The sequence below is a fragment of the Taudactylus pleione genome, unplaced genomic scaffold (genome assembly GCF_031769625.1).
Source record: "Taudactylus pleione unplaced genomic scaffold, aTauple2 ptg000316l, whole genome shotgun sequence".
NCBI classification, from domain to species: domain Eukaryota; kingdom Metazoa; phylum Chordata; class Amphibia; order Anura; family Myobatrachidae; genus Taudactylus; species Taudactylus pleione.
The window spans coordinates 6,874,570-6,893,450 of NW_028284717.1; the positions used below are offsets into that span (position 1 = coordinate 6,874,570).

The 18,881-nt window shown below is 44.3% G+C and overlaps 1 protein-coding gene across 1 annotated transcript in view; it reads left to right on the forward strand.

Annotated features, from left to right (window-relative positions):
• The window catches only part of ROBO1 (roundabout guidance receptor 1), a 607,752-nt gene that overhangs the window by 103,276 nt on the left and 485,595 nt on the right, over window positions 1-18,881 (forward strand). The window lies entirely within an intron of this gene.

The window sequence follows — 18,881 nt, forward strand, 5'->3', positions numbered from 1 at the left end:
AACTACTTGTGTATGACCTCATCAGTAAGTGGATTACACTCTCATGTAATCTACTTAATGCATTAATTCAGTTTTAGGACTTGTTTGCAATCATTTGCTTTGCATGACAAAGATCTGTCACAACCGTTAAAGTGTTTTGTTGCTTCGGGTCACTTAGCTGAATGCGCCTCTGTTCCACAGGCCACTGCCTTCTTATTCATAAAGATGAGCCTACTTGCTGCAAAATCCAGCATCGGTCAGCTCTCACCGCTGAACAGTCCATATCACTGAGGTTCCAGCGGCAGAACCTTCAGGTTCTGCTTTTGCCTAATCGTTCTGCAGGACCTCATGCCACTCTGTATTTGTCCAATCACATTTTGCTGAATCACATGTTTTGTGACCAGAGCTGGGACAATGACACATCAATTCATTCTGTTCTGTGGTGAGGTCAGGGCAGGGACCACGCAAGACCAACGTGAAATACGCTAATTTGTTTCAAGGCCAAACGCAGAATGCAGGGGAAGACTTTCTGGAACAGTTGATGATGGGCTTGTTGCTTTTCTCTATTCAATAGTTTTGTTGTTGTTTGTCTCTATTGAATAGGTTTACCATGCAGCCTCCTCACTCTACACCGGCTAGTACTCAGTAGGATTCCCCAACTCCTGTGTATCTAGATCCGTCTTTTCTAACAGTGGGAGAAAAATGGTAAAGTTACAGACAGTAGCAAATAATGTAGTGCTGGGAAGGACTCCATTTGATCATTGTTTCAGCTCAAGCTCATCTATATAATAGCACTGTGGCTTCTGTTCTCAGGCAGATGAGAGCTTTTGTTATATTGCCATTTATAATACGAGCTGCACAGGTCAGGTCACAGGGAGCCCCGGCAGAAGTGATTGACAATATTTAGATTGCTGCCATTCAGTTCTGGCTGCTGCCTGACAATAGGGACCTGTGTGCTTTTGATCTTGTCTCTGACACTTGGACTCTTAACCCCTTCAGATTCTTAAAGGAAAAGTGCAGGTTTAAGACCCTTGGCAATTTGGCCCTGTCAAAAGTATCATTCGTTATCACCGCATCGTGCCAGCTTTACGGGGTTATTTAATGTAAAACCTTTTGCTGGAAGGCCGATGAAGGGTTATTAGTAAAGTGATAACTTACACAATTAATTTACTTCTGTGCCATAAGTCTGCCTTATGTGACCATTCCACCCTCCTTCCTATTACAGAAATTCTCTTATGATTTCAGCACAAACCTCTTTCATATTTGTTAGAGATTGTTAACTTGGGTTCACACATGTGCACAAAGAACCTGTCTATCGGCTGAAGGAGCCGAACAGGGGCAAAGGGATCCCTCTTCGCAGCACCGGAACGCCTTCCCATAGTAAGGAGCATGGGCGCAGGAACAAATGCCATCTGATTGCAAAGGTTCCCGCTGTCAAGCTCCGTAAGTTTTGTATTTTCAGAGTTTGATGAATTTTGGTCCTCATACAATAGTATGGGGACAGTGGGCCAAGTCGGAACTGCAAGGTAAGCAGGAGATATCTGTGCTATCTCCTATGTTACCTTTATAATGCATGGCCCCAATTATTAATTTCTACAAAAGTGGGTCAAAATGTTAATGAATAGACCCCTAAGAGAGAACATTGGATTAATCAGGCAAGAATGGTGACAGTACTGAAAACAAGAACAGGAATCAAAGTACTGAGCCACAGAACTGAAAACATATAGCGAGAACCACTTGTGACCAATGGGAGAGTATCAAGCCTTGGAAAGAGATAAAGTGGAGTAATTGGCCAAAGCAGCCAATCAGCTTGTAACTGTCATTTCAAAGACTGTGCTAGATAAATGACAGAAGCTGATTGGTTGCTTTGGACAACTTCTCAACTTTATCTCTCTCCAAGGCTTGATACAGTGTTTCTCCCCCCCCCCCCAAGTCTTTAAAGAGCTGGTGTGCATCTTGAAAATACCCCAGGCTGACAAAGTAGCCTCTAGCACCTATAAGACTAATGGTGGCTGAGGTGACTTTGACAAATATAGATTTAAGCAGCTTGGGGCAAATATCCAAGTCAAAGTATAATACAGTCCATAACAGTATCCTTGTATGGAGTAGTGTCAGGATCAGAAACAAGAAAATCATTCATCTCGTAGCCACGTTTAATAACGATCCCAAATACCAGTCACATATTTTCTTTAGTGTCGCAGTGATACAAAAGAATAAGTCACTGGTGTTCATCATTACCCCTCCATCGAGGTCCAGCGACGTCCTACCCGTTGGTGGGATCTTACACTCACCTGATGGCAGCCTATATCTGCCAGGGACAGGTTACTCTGTCATTCACATGCGTGATGGTCAGTCTGCACATGTGCGTGACTGATTAACCTGGCGGGGACCCGGCAGTGCCGTAAAGGCTGTTGCCGGTTTTCCATTGTCGGCAATGGGGACCACATCGCTCTAGCCATGCAATACAGTGACAAACAGCGGTAATCTTAGATTACTGTTGTTTGTTGAATACAGACTTATACAGAGTTAAATACAGAAAGGATGACATAACATTTAGCGAGTACTAAAGGGGCTTTGCAGCATCGTTATATGAGGCCCTCATTATTTCCACTATTCCCTGACTTGCATAATGTCATTCCTGCACTGATACATGCCCATCATTGTTATTTCCAGTAGGGGTGAGAGAGATCATGTGCTTTATAAAGTGATCAGTAGCAGTCACACACTGCCGGTAATAGTCTACAGTCTATTTCGCATTGTCCTGCTCTACCGTCCATGCTAATGTTTTGGCTCATGTCTGTTTGACTACTCTGTCTACTTCACTTCGGGTTGCTATTGGCAATAATGTTATCTGTTACACAGACCTCATATTTTACTTTCACCACTCTAGTTAACTGCCGGCCCTGACCTCTTGCTTGTCTTATCCCTATGCTCCTAGCCATGCTGCCAGCCCTGACCCAGTCATTTTTATTGTTTATTCTTATGCAGGCACTGTGCATCTGTACAGTCAGAGTGTACATACTATACTATACTTCCAATATTTCTTAGTGTTACCCAGTATAGTGCATATTCAGTGCGTGCATCTTGCCTCGTTCATTACCTGTTTTGTAAACTGTTAATACCCTAGTCCCAACAGAGTACCAGTGAGCACATCGTGCTCTATGGGAAAAGTGGAAGCAGTGTGCCAGTCAACACAATCGCCCTGTCTGACAACAAAAAAAGATTGGTACCTAGAATTGTATAACAAACAGTTGCTAGCTACAGTGCCCTCTCTGACAGCAATAATGGACACAGGTGCTTACACAGTGGCTATGGGTAGCCAGCTTCTGGGTACACTCACAGGGTACTAGAAGAACTGGAGCCTGGATATGCTCCCTTGGGTGCTTGCTTACCTTGTATGCAACTAGGACACTCTAGTGTGCAGAGACAGCCTCTGGAAATATTGTCTGCAGCTTCTGAAACTCTGATCAATGCTCTCCTATTAAACTCTGGTCAGCTCTGTCTCCAGTGTCCACCAGGACTCCTTGGCACATCCTGCCAATCTTCTTGCATATCCCATCTCTACTGGTGCGAGCTTCCCTGCCCTTCCTTTACCAACCGGGCAACCTGGAAATGAGCTGTGCTTCCCAGAAAGTTCTATCAGCTCTCTGCCAACTCTTGAGCTTCCATTTCTGAGGTTACAGTAGCTCCATTACAACAATAAAGGACAGTCATGGTTAGATACATTTTTATCCTCTCATCTTATTTTCTAAAGGTAAAAATATACACATGCCACTATTATCCCTTCCAATAAAAGTTTCACAATGGCAATGAGTGGATCACTGTTATTAGTATAACATAAATCCACTTCTCTGTTGCTCCCTAAACAGTTTGGAATTAAGGCTGTGGGGTAAATTTGGGAGTTCTATTTAAGAAGTGATGTTGCCAGCATCCAATCAGATTGTACTTCTCATTTATCTAACACCTTTTAGAAGATAATACCTGGAATTTGATTGGTTGCTATGAGCAACATCACTTCTTAATAGAACTCCCATCTTAGTTAATGTACCCCTAAGCCTCCATAGGCCTATAGAATAATTACAGCTTGCTTATATATTTATCCAGTAGCTGTAACACAATGAGATATAGGAGGACTGGTCGCATTTTGACTACATGATATCTAAATCCTCAGCTGATTCCAGTATTGATGCCTCACAGCTGCAATAAACACTAGATTGATCATTATGTGACAATTTTATTCTCTATTGAACATCTGTAGAGGGAGATGTGAAAAATGCATTGTGTCTAAAATGCCAAGATATATGGATAGTGCTGCAAATCTGTAGGTTTATTATGTCAGGCGGCTGACAGTAACTATCGATGCGTGTTAATGTATAAGCACATTACTAATGTCTTAAGTCATCAATAACATTATTGTCTGTAGGCAAGGCGATCAGTTCTCTGAATTTTTCCTGAAATAGAGCTTCGGCTGGAATGACACACATATAGAAGACATGAGAACAGCATAAAAACCAATAGAAGAATGACAATATTTTGTACCCCAAACTATCAAATACAAAGTAAATGCCAACGTATACAGAAGTTTGGAAAGTATCCTGTGAAACTGACTTAGGCCCTGATTCAGAGCCGGACGCTATTTGCGCTCGCTCGTTCAGAAAAAGGGGCCGGATATTTTAATAGAGCGCTCGCTCTTTGCGGTCTGTTGAGGCCTTTATGTCTGAGCGAGCGAATTAAATATGTGCTCGCTATTTTGTAAAGACGCCCCCTGGCCGTTCGCATCATACGTCATCTCCGCTATTTATTAGATTAATCGAGTACATCGAAAGGCGTCTGAACTGCTCACAGTGCTTGTGGATGGATTTTCCTACCGCAATCATGCGAACAGTTCAGGCTAAGAAACAACCAAGTGACGTGGCCGATGACGCTGCGGTTTTCTTAATTATGCACACCCTTAAAACGCCCGTTTTGACCGTTTGGCACGCCTGCGTTCGGATCTCCACTCCCCGTTTTCAAGCACCTTCCCCTACCACCCACAAACTCCTCATCCTGTCACTCAAATTAGCAGGCACTCGCTATTTTGCGAACACACGATTTCCGACCGCAATGACTGGTTGGCGCATGCGCATTACAACCCATACGCATGCGCAGATGTGCGAACATCGCTCGGAGCGAACGAGCGGCCGCTTACGAGCGGCTCTGAATCAGGCCCTTAGTTCAACTTACATTTTAGGAAATGGTCTAAACCTTTGTTGTACATATTCGTATTTAATCTGCTCACATTTTAATTAAAATAGACAGAAGAGAGATGGCAGTACATTAGGGATCATTGATCCCTACAGGAAAAGGTTCTGCCTGGGAACAAGGGCATTCATATAGCGCAGGATTAATATGGACTAAACATGGATAAAGGACCTGATTCAGCACGGATTGCACGGCTGCAAAAATATGCTAATGAATGCAATTGCACGGCAACCGCAGCTCTATACCAAGACGTCCATCGCTGTATAAAGCCGCCCACTTCCCATGACATGCATCCGCAAGCCAGCGAAAACATCGGTAACATCGAGTAACATCTGAACCATTCGCAACAGATGTGGATGACCTGACCCTACCTCAAAGTGCTAAACTTCCTGTCGCCATCTAGACCTCTGTAGCGTATGCAATCGCAGGAACTTAATTATGCACGCCCCTGAAACGGTGTTCAAATGCACGGGCACGCCTGTGTTCTCCTGACCACCCCCCCTCTCCACCCCCAAACAGTCACTTCATGTCAATCACTATGAGATGAGACTGCGTGCTCTCTGCAATCGCTTCCCGAACGCAGCGACCTGTTTGCACATGTGCAGAGTGCAAACATTGACCGGCTGTGTGCAAACGCAGCTTTGCGAACCAACCTGAATAAGGCCCAAAGTTTATCCTGTTTACGAGCTCATTGCAAACCTATGTTAGGTGATGACACCCATCAATATTGGCTCCACTTTTTCTCATATGGATCAATGATCCCTAGAGCATTGGCACTTTAATACCTCCACAATCCCCAGCACCAGCTACACCAGTGCTCTCCCCAGAATTTTATTTTTTGTTGTCAGGGGGCATTATGAGGCAGCTGAGAGGAGGAGTGGAGGGGTTACGTGCAGACTGGGAGGAAGACGGGGACTTTTAGCTCCGACCACAGTCGGACCTAACTTTATCACAGAGGGTTAGGCTGGGTACACACCTAAACGACCAGCAATCATGCCGATGTTCAGGGCGATTTGCCTTCACCCTGGACATCGCATGATTGCCGGTACACACTGCACAATTTAATGAACGACGGAACGATTACTTGTCCCGTCCATCATTAATATGTATGGCGCCACATGCGATATCGTGTGATTGGCTGAGCTGCACGGTCAATCACACGATAAAGCATGCGACCAGTGGGAGCGCGCAATTGTGCATACACACTAGGCGATATACACAATTTGTCGTGCAGATACGCAAAATGTGCCGATATCGTCCTGGTGTGTACGCACCCTAAGAGGCAGCCCATCGCGCACCCTCCCCCCTTCCCATCCGTCATCGCACTTACTGTTTGGCGGGCACCGGTAGGAGAGGGGGAGGGCTGTGAAACTGCAATGCTTGCCTCCAGTTCAGGAAGGGCCGGGGTTGAGACAGAGGGGGTGGCTGGCATCCTCCTTCCGACGGGGATGGTTCCGAGCAGTGAGCTGCACTGTGACGAGACCAATAAGTTGCTCTGTGCTGAGGTTCCTATAGGAAATGTCAGTGCAGCACGACTTTCGGCCACATCACAGTGTAAGTAAATTTTGCCGGGCGGATCGCCCAAGAAATATAGCGTGGGGAGAACACTGTACAGTATGTCTTCAGAATGGACGGATAGAATAAACCACCTGTGCACACTTGCTCTATATTTCTAGATACACCTACCAGCAAATAGATTTAAAATATAAAGTAAAGAATTATCCACTGAATTGTGTTATTGGATATGTAGCATCAAATTTACTTTCATAAATTCTGTCTTGCCCACGGGAAAAAAGTAATAATAATTAACTCCCGCGGAGAGCTAATAGCTGTCTTGAAAATCATGAGCAGTTTCTGCAAAAAAAAGGAAACAAAAAAGCAATTATAAATTCAAACATAATGTGTCCTGTTACTATTTTTGTCTGTACATATTGTGTAAAAAATACCTTAATTAAATTAAGGATGGTTTTGAGGAGTTGGTGAAGTGAGATATACACATTATGATTTTAATGAAAATAAATCTACTAGAATTGTTTAGTAAACTAAGATAAGAAAAAGAGAAATAATTTGTTTGTGACTCTAGTAAAACAGATTGCTACTTCATATAAAGCCAATGGCTATACCATGTTTGACTATTATTTGACCAGTGGGTGGCATTGCCCTGTTATCCTATAATTTTTTGGCCAGGTGAAGCCATGCGTTTCTTGTGTTATGATCATGCGGTGGTAGACAGATTATCTCTTGGGCATATGGGCGAAACTAACATAAGTGCAAGGGGTGCAGCGGCTATGGGGCCCACATCTTAGGGGGGCCCATCTTCTTGTAAAAGTAAAATTTTTCACCACTGGGTGGTACATAGGGACCCTTACAAACTTTTGCTATGGGGCCTTCAAACACCTAGTTACAACCCTGCTTGGGCATGATGATTACTTTGTAGCATACTTACCCTCCCTGAAGTGTCTGGAGGCTCCTGAAGTGTTGTGACCACCCGTACCCCCGGAAGAGTATCCACATCTTCGCATTCCTAGTGAAGTGGGCAAGATGGAGAGATAAATGCCGTGACTCGCGGCCCGTATGGAGTGGGCAGAGCTAAGTTACGTGAATCCCGCCCCCTTATCTCGCTCTCGCAATTCGCGGCTATTTGCTGAGATGGAGACGGGGCCCAATGACGTAGTAAGCCGGCCCAGCCACCCTAACCGGTCACCAGTGTCTGCTCCGGGGAGCAGATAAATAAAGTAGGTAAGTATGCTTTGTAGTCATACATACAGGGCTGTAGAGAGCAACGGTGGGCCCGGGTGAAGAGGGAGGTGTCGCTAAATCCTAGGGGCATGTCAACATCTGTGCAAAAAATTAAATATAAAAAGAAACTATGTTTGCACTCTCTCCTCTGGTCCGGGCCCCTGCTGGGTCCCATAGACAAGCCTAGGCCAAGGTCATTAATATCCGCCCCCCTCTCGGCTCCCTTTCAAAAATGTGCTGCTACTAAACATATTTATAAGTAGCTGAACTAGTACAAGTTCATGGACAAGATAAGAATTGCAGGAGGTATGAATGTAGACTGTAGCTGATAAAGAGAGATAAATAGGCCGAGGCAGAGGAGGAAATTATTGTTTTGGAAAACATGGGTTACAGTATGTGAGGGAGATAATTGTCTAGGAATGATTGACACACGCTGAAGAAGTTGAAGGCAGGATTTTGGTAAGCGGAAGCAGACCTGGTTTCAGTAGAAGTAGAATCTTGTGGACAGTTGGCTCCTGCTGACGTTTCCAAAATAGGCTTGTAGTTATTATTTTAATTGATTTTCTTATTTTATATGTATCTATAGTTCTGATGGGGTTGGAATGAGTGTGTTTGGACTCATTGCAGCATCCAATATATGATCATTACTGAGAGAATTCATTCATTACATGTAGATGCAGTTGAGATTGGGGTCATGTGGAAAACAACATAAGCGGCTATGTCTATGTTGTTACAGTTATGCGGTGGTGGACAGGGTTGCACTTCTGTTTATCCAAATATTTTACCATGGTTAGTCACCAGCACTGGTTTTGCCTATCACTTTGACCTTAAATACTTTCATTTGGTCCTGGACCACCAACCTGTGGCACCCTTGCAAGTCCCCCGCGGCACCCAGTGTGGGAGAGCTATGCAATTGAGAGAGATGTATCAAATCTACTAAAGAAGACAGGTGGAGAAGTTGAACCAATCGCCTTCTAGATATTTTATAGAACGTTCTTGATAAATAAGAGCTACAAGGTGATTAGTTGCTATTAACTTCTCCATTTGTTCTCTTTGGCATTTTTAATACATCTCCTCCAGTAAATGGTGATCAAGAAAAACCTGCTTCCTACGATGTCCTCATATCACTATACGCCGGTCTGTGAAACAATATACTTAGCTGTAATGTCCTTCGCCCCTTTATGCTGCACATTTTGAGGATACCGGGGAGAGATCACTAATGGCAGCATACTAAAAATTGTCATCAAGAGAGGAAATAAGGCAAATTCAGTAATAAATATATTACAATTGTGTTATGCGCATATGATGACTTCTGGCAGTTCCTATAAGAGACGTAAACTTGGTAAATCCAGCAGGTATAGGGACCACGAGAGAACACACACCAAACAGGGACTGAGGTGAATGATTAAATATTTTCTGGAAAGTAATTTCTCACATACAGACGCTATATAAATTGCTTCTAATAAAGCTGTTACTAAAAACTGATTCAGCATTGGGAATAGAGTAAGATATAGCTAGTAACTGTGAACCTGGCTAAACCATGTAGCAATGGAATCGGTATGATATACCAGCGGACAGGAAGCCGGAGGTTGGAAGACCGACATCAGCATCCGGATGGTGAAGATCCCGAGAGGGGCCGGTAAGTAACCTAACCCTCCCCTTCTCCCCCCGTAACCCTATCCCTTCCCCAGTGTTGCCTAACCCACCCCGGCAGGTCCCTAAATCTAACCCCTCCATCCGCGGCTTAACCATAAGCCTAACCCGCACACTTACCTTCAAGATGCCGGCGGTCAGGATGCCGACGTCAGTATCTTGATCCCTTCGGGATGCCGGCGTCGGCATTCTGACTGGCGTCGGTATCCTGACGTCCGGCATCTTGACTGGATCCAGTATCAATGCAAGGTGTGCAAATACATACTTTTTTTTTGCATGTAGGGTAAATACTGGCTGCTTTTGCATGTAGCCCACAAATACAGCACAGCTTTCTTATTACACTGAAATGTAGATTTCAGTTAGGACACGCCCCCTCCCAAATCTAAATCTCTCTGCACATTTTATATCTCACCCATCTGCAGTGCAGCATGGTTTTACCAAGATGCACAGTTACTTGCTTTATCTTACTCTATTCCCAAAGCTGAATGAGTCCCTCAGTCATACCCTGATTAAATAAGGTACCTGTATGTCTTTAGGGATGGCTGGAGCCAATCACATTGTAAAATGTTGTAAAAGATAGAAAACGGCTGTCAAATATCATGATGTATAAAAAGTAGACTTACTGCAGAACTGACAGGACAGACATTACCTATTTGGAGAAGCTGAAAGCATTATGGTAACCCATGGCTGACTAGTCAAGTTGGTGAGAAGACAACTCCTTCCACAGACAAAATATTATTCAGCCTTTAGTGCCAACATTCAAGCCGCGCTTTAAAGGGAAGAGCGGAGCTAACAGTCTAAATATACTACCGCACAAGTAATGTTGCCCACATGCAGTAAGACAAACAGAGCCCTGGTCATTCTATAACGCCCGCGCTGCGGCAGAACGCACAGTGCTCTATCTGTGACATATTGTATCATGCCAAAACATGAAAACTACTCTGCTCACTGGTGGGCTGCATGTGACCATTTAAAGGGCCACATGTGGCTGCATGCTCCCCCAAAATCCCTTTACAAAATAATTACAGCAAAATAAGTACAGATATGTGATGTATTATCCAGAATACATTATTTGGAGCACCGTGAATAGAAAACTAATTTATTTTAATAACTCCTGCAGTTGTCAGTGCTCACGTCGTTATAAAATGGTTTAGCAGTGCTCTTCACAGTGACTGCTGAAGGAAACGTCATGGTATGACTTTATTACATTATTTTTCCTTCTGGATAAAAACAAATCACAATAAAAGGACACATACATATGATTTTCTGACCTATAGTGCCCCTTAACAGTTGACCATATAGGCTGGTGATCAGATGGGCTGATCCCTTTCCACTGACACAAATAGCGAGTTTTATCACAGCTCGTGCGCAGATGCGAATTTACAAATGTTTCCGTATCTCTGTCCTTTACTGTTGAATGGATCTTTGTTGGATCTGTCTTTCTGTAAAATAGACTTTTCGGGATGGGAACCGAGCGGTGACAATGCGATCACACAAAGCTATCTTGTGGGAGCGTCATGGGCTTGTATCTTGAGTTCCGTGCTTTTGCGCAGTGGGTATGGAGAAAGGAAGCCTAATATGAACAGATCCCTTGCACCTAGGATGAGGCTGGTGCAAAGACCCGATACTGTTGATAACGGGTATGGCTGAGGACAGAAAAACAGTGGGCAGAGCAGCTTCCCACTTGCATTATCCCTACGGACAAACTGGCATTAGCATAAGTTAGTACACCAGGTTTCCGCGACATCACGCAAACACAATCACTTTGCATCCGACGCAGAATCAGGTCCTATGACTGCAAGTTGTACATTTAGGTGAAATGAGGATAAAAATTGTAGCATGCAAAAACATATATTTAAAAAAAGGGGTCATGACTAGGCATTACTGGTGCATGACTATTAATTATATATCCACTGGTCACATGGTATTGTTTTCAAAATCAAACAACCCTGTGCTAACAATTAAGTATTGCTCAGTCATGCAATATTAATTGAAATTTGCTGATTAGAAAATTGGAAGAAAACAAAGGATCAATAACTCCAGTGAAGGGTTTTCTCAGCAGAGTTCCCTGATTTTGCAGCTGAAAGATTAGGACAAATGACTCCATAGCATCAATAAGCATGCAAAAATCTATACCCAAGTAAAACATGTTTACTTAGAGTAATTAATGAGCATGTTGCTCAACAATCTTTAAACGGCATACTAGAAAGAGGTCTTCACATTCAGTGCAAAACATGTCACTTTACTCTGTTGTTGAGATTGATATAGGGGCTGATTCAGCATTGCACGTATGTGCAATGCTGAATGCAGATTCCAGATTTCGTGAATCTTCTCGTGTGCCGGACCTGTTCTACAGAACAGGTCCTGCGTGATCTCACGCAGCCCGCTTCTATGCCTCTGCCTGATTGAGGTATTTAAGGGGCAGTGGGGGGGCCGTAACGGCTGGCATTGAAACTGGGACAAGTCCACCCCGATCTCTGGCAGTGGCTAAGCCAGGGGCTGCGTTCACAGATGCAGTTTCTTGTCCTCGCAAGCCAGCCAGCCAGCCAGCCAGCCTGAGTAAGTGCAGCCCGGCACCACCCACCATCACAACCAGTGATCCCAGCCTGCATCGGTCGCGATGGTGATCCCAGCCTGCAGTCGCAGTGATGGGATCACAAATGCAGCAGGGGTGTCATACAGGGGGTGTCATACACCTCCTGCTGCATTTGCATATTAACAAGGACAGAATTGCAAAGCTGCCTGCGTACAGCTTTGCAATTCCGTCCTAAGATGAATCACCCCCATAATTCTAAAGCTTTATTTAAAAAAAAAAAAAAAAACAGCTATATGACACAACACTCTACAGTGGCACTGCGGAACCTTTGTGACGCCTTTATTAATAAAAGAGAATAAAAAAATAAGGTGGAATTATGTTCTAATCGTCATTATAGATTACATTTTTTTTTTTCTTGATTAACATCAATATGCAGAAATTAATCAAATAACTAATTTTAAATCAGACTTTAACACGATTTAGTTTGAGGAGTAATCTCTCCAATCTACATACGAATGATCGCCCTCTAGTGGACATTTCACTAGGACATTACAATGACTACACGACTATATATTGCACGTTTATAATAGCTATTGTCAGTTTTTCCATTTTCAAATTATATGCAGTTTAGAAAGATTGATGATTATTCCTCTTTTCTTTCATTCTTCCAGGGGACCAGACTGAATGCATCCACCATTAGTCTTGGTTTACAAAGAGACCAGGCACTGATTTTATTTTTCAATACATCAATTACATTTCAAAGTAAAAGTCTGCTACAGAGAATCACGTACATAACTCCCTCCCCTATATATGTACACTGAGACGTACTGAAATGCACAGCTATAAGGCGGTAATGGAAACGCAGGCTATTTACACATATGTATGACATTACTGTCAGGAAGGAAGTGTTTCAGACACACATGCTTTGGGTTGGAATTTTATATTTTATGAATTTGGCAGTGACAACAAAAAATCCAGCTCGTTGCTCACTTGAGCCATTTTTTAAGCTTCAAACCTTTTATGCTGAAAAGACTTCAACTACTGTACTTTATAAAAATCAATCACCATAATAAAACCATATAGAGTCAGATTAATGAATAAATATATGTATATAAAATAAATCTATAAAAAAAAATTATCTCCAACTACAGTTATTTTTTTTTTTTTTTTAAATACGATTGGACTGGATGAAATTTTAAACATTTGCAAACTATTTCTTTTACAAGAATGAACAGCCTGCATCGTTTCACATACAATCTGATTAAGTAGTACAATGTTTATTTGACAGTATTGTGATTTCACAAAGATTTGTAATCAGTCATGATCAGTGCACTTTTCAACAGCAGTTCAATATGTTCAAGAAAAGAAATCTATAAATATTTAGATATTATCTGGATAGTATCTAGCCTTTCCCAAGTTGGAATTTACACTTCAAAAACAAAAAATGTAACTGGGGGAGTTTTAATTGTTACTGCTGTTCATTTATATCAAATAATTAAAAACCTGACAGATAAAGTGAAATTCCAAATGAAATATAATGGCAAGAAAATCCCGGAAAAAAAAAGTAACATATTTCCAGGGAGAACATTTGTACATCTGCTGTAAATTTGATTAATGGGGGAATAGCATTGATTTAATTAAAAAAAGAATATTGTTTAATCTCATTTTTTAAGGGCTGAATTCACTGTATATTAAGTTGAGCTCATTTTATAATCCCCCATAAGACAAAACAAAGATATTGTTACTCGGTATCTGATCCTATGTTTGGAAGACACAAGAAGATTAACTATAAAGGAGATATCAGTGGGCAGTGTCCATTTTTAATTTCTGAAACCTCAGTTGAGGTAATGCCCATACCAGTGCTAATTTTAGCAGGAACTCAGGACCTCATTCAGAGTCGGTCGAAGCGGCCGCACGGTCGTACGGGAAAAGGGGCCGGATAAGCAAATGATTCCCTCGCAAGTTGCGTCCCTAAGTTCGGATCGGTAGCTGGCCGACCAAGGGGAGGAAGCGGCCGGAATTAAAAAAAATACGCCCCCTTTTCGTACGCATTGCATGTCATCTCCGGGCATATAAGGATTAATCGAGACCATTGGGAACCATCGGAACTGGTCGTAGAGCTTAAGGCTGACCATACCCTCTCTTAAGCTCTACGATCATGTCCGTGTAAAAACCTCCCATGTCACATGTGCCATGACGCTACTTTGTTAATTATTCACTCCCATAAACCGTATGCACTCCCATAAAATGCGTTCGCATAATTAGGCACGCCTGCATTCGGATCTTCACTCCCCCGTTTTCAAGCACCTTCCCCTGTTACCACCCACAAACGCCTCAATCTGTCACTCAAACTACCGACCTGGCTGTGTTCAAGGAGAGAGAAATTTCTGATCGTATCGGCTAGTTTGCGCACGCGCATTGCAAACTTTACGCATGCGCAGTATAGCGAACATCGGTGGTGTACGACCATGCGGCCGCTTCGACCAACTCTGAATGAGGTCCTCAGTTCCTGAATCTCTCATGGACTATGATGTATTGTCCTGGGCCAAAATGTATTTTCCATAAGATAAGTTTAATTGTAAAGTCCCTTTTGAGTGCCTTCTTTTCTAAATGCTATATATATATATATATATATATATATATATATATATACACATACACACATATACATAATATATACCTCCACCCCCAGAAGCTCCACCCGCAGTTCCTGAACCTATTTTTCCCAAAAAATAGCCCTGGCCCATACAGTATGTACTCAGTCATAGGTGTAACTACCATAGCTGCAAAGGGTGCAGCTGCTATGGGGCCCAGAGTTTAGGGGTCCCATTTTCCTTGTCAAAGTTACATGTGTTACATTTTTCACCATTGGGTGGTACATAAGGGCCCTTACAAACTTTTGCTATGGGACTTAAAATACCTAGTTACGCCCCTGTATTCATTCACACAGTTTTATGTAATGTAGACTGCCTTTGCTGCTTGACTGCCTCCCTGGTGATTGAGGTTGGCCGTGGCGTTGTCGCACTGTACTTGTACTGGCCTGCCCCGAAGAATGCCCTGAGTCAGAGTGAGGGCTCTGTAGATGGCTCGGAGCTTAAGGAAGTTGATTGGTAGGACCTCCTCGGTGGGAACGACCCTGGAAGGAGTGCTGGTCGGCCACTGTGCCCCACCCGCAGAGGCTTGCATCCGTGGTGAGGAGCACCCAATTCGACCCTTGTTTAGGTGGGATGTCTGTAAGGACCAGGAGAGGGATAGATGAACTTCCGGCGAGAGGACCATCGTCTGGGATCTAATCAGATGGGGCAGCCCATTCCACCTGGAGAGGATCAGGTGTAGTAGGGGCTTGGAGTGGAACTGAGCGAACTCCACCATGTCGAAGTGGATACCATGGCATACCTCCCAACATGACCCTCTCCAGGAGGGACACAATGCTCTGGTCCTGGACTTCCCTGGTAAGAGGTGGGGCTGCAGCGCAGTTCAAAAGTTAAATAGGGAAGTCACACCAACTGTCATTTCACACACTGCCAAACATCACTGGCTGGGACTCACTGGCAGTTGGTGTGACTCCCCTATGTGAATTTTGGACTGTACTGCAGCCCCACCAAAGGAGCCGCCAACAATCATAAATTACCAAGGAAGTCCAGGACCAGAGCATAGTGTCCCTCCTGGAGAGGGTCATGTTGGGAGGTATGCCATGGACCCCAAGGTCTGCATTGCTGAGTGAATTGACACTGAGCGAATGCGGAGTAACCTGTGCATTCGTTGCTGCAGTGCGGAGATTTTGTCTGCTGTGAGGAAGATTTTCTGAACTTGAGTATCCAGAAGGGCTCCCAGATGTACCATCCTTTGAGAAGGGGTCAGGGAAGACTTTTTCCAGTTGATCAACCAGCCGTGTTATTGTAGAAAGATCCGCGGAGCTGTAGAAAGCCCAAAAGGCTGTGCATGAAATTGGAAATGTTGCTGTAGGACAGCAAACCGGAGATATCGCTGATGAGAGAACTTGTGGACTGTGAGGATAATACAGCACATTGAGTAGTTTATCTGGGTAAAGGCCTCTCACTTTGCAACATTTGTTAAAAAGCTGTAGAAGTAGCCGATAGACTCTGAACCACCTATACACCAATATCCCAGGGTTATTGTGAAAGAAATGGAAAGGTATAAGCTGACAGTAGAAAGAAAAAACAGACAGCAGCGCTAGCACAAGTCACATACAATGCAGAGTACTGCATAATTATAACTACAATGGGCACTTGATTCAACTAGACAGATCGTAGTGGCTGGTAGGAAATAGCATTGTATAACCGGGCTTCTAGGAGAGGTAAACAGGGAGACTGGTCTCCAGGTTCCCGGAGACCTGTGGCTGCTTTGAAGAAAATGGCAGCCGTGAGTCTCTGAGGGGGCGGAGGGTGTAGGAGGAGCAGCTCAGGGGCAGCAAGACCGCAGTGGAATGGTGCCCTTAGCTGGGAGAGGGGACGCAGGGAGAGAGCTGACCTCCCCTATGACATCAACCACCAGGTTGCTGGCCTCTGTTCATACCGTGAGCCAGTATAATTTTATACCCTGGTGGTCTAGTGGAGTCTACATCAGCACCTCCGGTCTGTCTCCTGAGACCTGAGGTAAAACTGCGCATAGAAGTGGATTCCCATGACTACCTTACCAGTCCCCCTGTGTCTCGGCTGCAGTCTGGGGTCCTCCTGTGGAGCCACACTAACCAGGCCCCCCCGGTGCCCCGCCGTAAGTACCAAGTCTGGGGCTGGAGCTGCGGTGCCGTTTAGGGTTGATGGAGCAGCAACGCTTGCGTCCAGAGGACTGCCTATCTCTGCCTGCTCTTCAGTAAAACCAAATGAAAGAAAACATGAAATAAAGTTTGGGCTGCTTAAAAGCTGTGTAAACGGTGATCCAGCTCCTGCCGGACACCAACGACAAACTGAATTGGAGCGGGATATAGGGGGAAGGACCGGAGCATCCTGGGACAGAAAGACTGAAACTGTTGGTGTCCAGTCCTCCTAACGGGATGCATTCAGGAAGCCGGCTGACATTTTACCGACAGACGGCTTCCCGACTGTCATATCCCGGCGAGGGTGAAATGCCGGGCGTCTAGATGTAGACACTGCTCATTTCCGCGACGCCGGGAGACAGGCATCCCGATCGTAGTGATGCAGGGTGCCGCGAGCGGACAGCCGCGGGGGGGGAGGGTTAGGTTTACGGCTCCTGGGGGGGACTTAGGGTTAGGCACCCCCCCGGGAGGTTAGGGGGGGTGCCTCCCGGGAGAGAGGGGACGCAGGGATGAGGGGACTCTAAGGCTAGGGGGAGGGAGGGTTAGGGTTAGGCACCCCCGGGGGGAGGTTAGGGTTAAGCACCCCCCCGGGGGACTTAGGTTTAGGCAGCGGGGAAGGGGGGGTTAGGTTTAGGCACTTAGAGGGGGGATTAGGGTTAGGCACTTGGGGGGGAGGTTAGGGTTAGGCACCCCTAAGGAGGGTTAGGGCTAGGGGGGTTAGGTTAGGTTAGTTAATACTTACCTAGGGACGATCGGGATTTCCAGCGCTGTCGGGCTGCCGCTGCCGGGATCTGTTCCAGTGTCGGGCTGCCGCTGCTGGGAATCGAACTGCCGGCCGGCGGTATTTCATACCTGTTCCCTCCTAACCACCAACTATACCGAATTGTCTCCCCTATGGACCCTAAAGAAGAAAATAGCTTTTTGTGATGCAAACGCAGAAAAATTTCCATTCACACCACAGAGAACTGATCCCTCAGTATAGCACGCAACAGCTACGTGTATGATCAGTACCTAGAGAAAAACATTGTGCTTTAGAATCCATAGCTGAACAGGGCAAGAGATGCAGCTGAGTGAGACCTGACTGCTGTGAAAGGCTCTTGTAGAAACACAATGCGCCAGCACATATCACAATTCTCCATCAATGAGGTAACACAGATTGCTATGATATTCTCTGCATAGCAACCGCCACTAGTGCCCTGTGTGACACTCACCAGCAGCAAATAACAGGGTACATGTGAGAAGAGTACAAGTACAGAGACAGTACAGAAAATAAAGATAATACACTTTTAGGTCCTTTGCACTTGTACTCTCTATTTCTCTTGGCCATTTTTTTTCTTTTCATGATACTGTCCCTAATGGTTTCTCACCAGAATATTCCACTGTATAGATCATGACATTTTCGTTCTGGTGTCTTAGAATTACAGACTTACACCACGCTGCAATATATCATTAATCAGTGTGTTCTCAGGAATAAAACTTTATCTAAATGTATATTTGTATTAGGGGTCTGCTATGTAGAGAGTCATATCTATGTGTGTGTATACTATATAGGCATAACTGGGAATAGTGGCACTGACCAAATACATCATTGCCGCATTATTTATTAGTAGTCCTTTATTTTTTTATGGTTCCAGAGTTCTATCTCTGCAGATATCTACACTGAGAGCAAAACATACATATATATATGAGCTTTGTTTTATATAAATGCACATTACACGCATGTATGATGCACCTCTATAAGCAGCTAACGTCACAGCGCGCTGAGTGATGAGAGGGGAAGATCTGACCTTTGCAGGACTCTATTCAGTGCGATGAATGCAGTGCCGCTAAATACATCTAGAGTGCATCAATCAAGGACCATGGAAGCCCGTGCACTTTTCATGCACTTTTCACGTGTTATTTGAAGTGTTCCATTGAATAGAAAGGACTGGTTTTGTAGATTGCTTGAAAAATGCA